This window comes from Chinchilla lanigera, unplaced genomic scaffold (assembly GCF_000276665.1).
Source record: "Chinchilla lanigera isolate Chin_1 unplaced genomic scaffold, ChiLan1.0 scaffold00019, whole genome shotgun sequence".
Lineage (NCBI taxonomy): Eukaryota > Metazoa > Chordata > Mammalia > Rodentia > Chinchillidae > Chinchilla > Chinchilla lanigera.
The window spans coordinates 13,291,335-13,293,850 of NW_004955420.1; the positions used below are offsets into that span (position 1 = coordinate 13,291,335).

Here is a 2,516-nt window from a genome sequence, read left to right on the forward strand (position 1 = left end):
AAGAATATACAGCTCCTGCAACTGGTCTCTAGGCTTCGTGATCTGTGTTCACAAAGCTGTCTGTTTACACATCTTTGCAAGTTAATTGTAAACGAATCAGGAAAGACTTACAGTGGTCCATGCATACTCGTGTTTATAGCACCACAACTCATAAGATCTAAATCTTGGAAGTAGCCTACATGTCCATCAGCGGATGAATGGATAAAGAAAATGTATTTATAGTCATTTGTAAGACAGTAGATGCACTTTTAGACCATAATGTTAAATGAAATATATCAGACACATGAGCTCAAATATCACATGGTTTCTCCTATATGAGAAACCCAAAATATAAATAAAGAGCAAAATAAGATAAAGAATAAGAAAGAGGGAGATAGATCTTTTGCACATGGGAAGGGGACTAAGACATGGAGGGAGGGAAAAGGATGAGAGGGGAAAAGGGTAAAGAAAGAATTAAGATATATTATGTACATGTACCAACTCCACATGAGGAATATAATCATTATGTACTGCAAACATGTACTAATAAAGAATAAAAATGAGAAAAAAAACCCTCTGCAACACAATGTAGAATTGAGGACGATCTTCTTGGACCAGTACTTTTCATTCCTTTCCTTCCATTGTGACCTTATATGGAAACATGGGTGTCCTCTAGTGACACCCATGTTTCCATCACCCATGTTTCTGAGACAGAAAATAACTGGGCCTGAACTACTAAGTAGAGGTTTTTTGTTTTTTGTTCTGGTCCAAAGTGCCGGGAAGCTCAGATCAGGTTGAGGTCAAGGGCATGTTCAAGCCAGACTGACTCTAAGGTCCCCTCCCCTATCCTTCTGTGTCTGTGTCTGTCTCTCTTTCGTAGTACTGGGATTGAACCCAGGGATTTTATACTGATCTGTATCCCCAGCCACTTTAACAATTATCATTGTTGCCTCCCACTGCTTGGTAACAGTGGGGAAGCCAATGGCTGCCTGAGCAATGTTAGCGTAGACACTGGGGTAGTGGGGGTCTCAGCCAGTAGCGGAAGGAGAGACACAGAAGAATCTCAGAGGTGATGGCCCAACTAGCTGAGTCAGATCCTGAGCCTAAAACCCAACCAGAGTATGAAGAAAACTAAAATCCAGCTTACCAGCTTTTAATACTGTGTTGTAACAGTCAGATAATTTTCCACTTGTTCATCAAGATGGAGAACTCAGATTCCAATGAAAAAGGAAGTGGCGATCTGTCTGCAGCACAGCAGAGAAGTCAGATGGACTGACTGGATCGGAAAAGAACTTTCTGTCAATTTGTAAATATGTTGAGTGAAGAAGTTTACAGACCTATGAGAGATAACGATTTGCTAGGCACCCCAGGTGAAAGTACTGAGGAAAGTCACTAAGAAGATGACAGCAAATTAAAGAAGGTCTGCCACCACAAAACTTGGAGGGGAGTAAAGCAGGTAGAGACTCTTCAGATGATGCATCTCAAGGGGCTGGCAAACTGGAAATAGGAAAAGAAGTGCACCAAGAGAAAACCGATCTTGGAGACCAGACAGCCGGACAAATCAAACAGTAGGGATTTCAGATTTCATTTAGAGATAAGATAAACATTAACCAAAAAGCCAAAACCCAGAGAAAGAAAATGAGCAATCTTCAAGATGTTCTAGTGGAAAAATTACAGAGAATAATAGCCAAAGGCAAGTGGAAAATCCACCATCTGAATCAATATCTGCAAGTCCATCTAGGTCAAAATGAAATACAACTGAAACATTAACTGGAGAAATTCCACCTACTAGAGATCAGCAGAAGGCAAGAAGCAGGAGCCTAGACTATCACAGAACCAGAACCAGAGCTGAAACAAGTAGGTCACCTCCTCATCCAATGAGTGAAATTCCACCAAGATCTCATCACGGTATCTCATCACTAAACTTTGAGCGCCCTTTAGTAAACAGTTCTCATACGTGCCTGCTCAGAACATGAGCTGCTCCTCTTAAATGAAGAAGGAAGTTCTAGCATCCGGCACCATGTGCCGTTGAGACAGAAAATAACTGGGCCTGAACTACTAAGTAGAGGTTTTTTGTTTTTTTTTTTCAGCTTCTGGAACAAGAAATGCCTCTCAAGGAGCAGGTTCTTCAGACACAGGTCAAGACAGAGACCTCCAGCCATTGCCCTTGATTTTCAAGACAGAAGACTTCATTCTGCAGAATACTGAAGATAGCAGAGCTAGCGGAACTCAGTTGAGGTCTCAGATGCCATTTATGAAAGTGAACAAGGTTTTAGACATACGTTTTCATGTTCTGAGCAGGCATGTATGAAAACTGATGTCAGAAGCTTCAGGTTCTCATTCGTAAAATCTTAAATACTGGTTTGTGAGAACATATCTGTTGCAATTCAGACCACATCAGGACAAATAATAACAGGTTTTGGTGAGGTAAGCTACTTTATGCACAATGATAGCGATTCAGGACCTAGTGGCTCCATCTCAAGTGGAAATACGGAAAGGGGAGAGCCACAGAATGGTGGTAGCAGTTCTGGTTTTAG

General features: G+C 41.3%; 1 pseudogene; it reads left to right on the top strand.

Moving 5' to 3' along the window:
• The first annotated feature begins 1,180 nt into the window (after nucleotides 1–1,180).
• LOC102024469 lies at nucleotides 1,181–2,297 on the top strand (annotated as a pseudogene).
• Nucleotides 2,298–2,516: the final 219 nt, after the last annotated feature.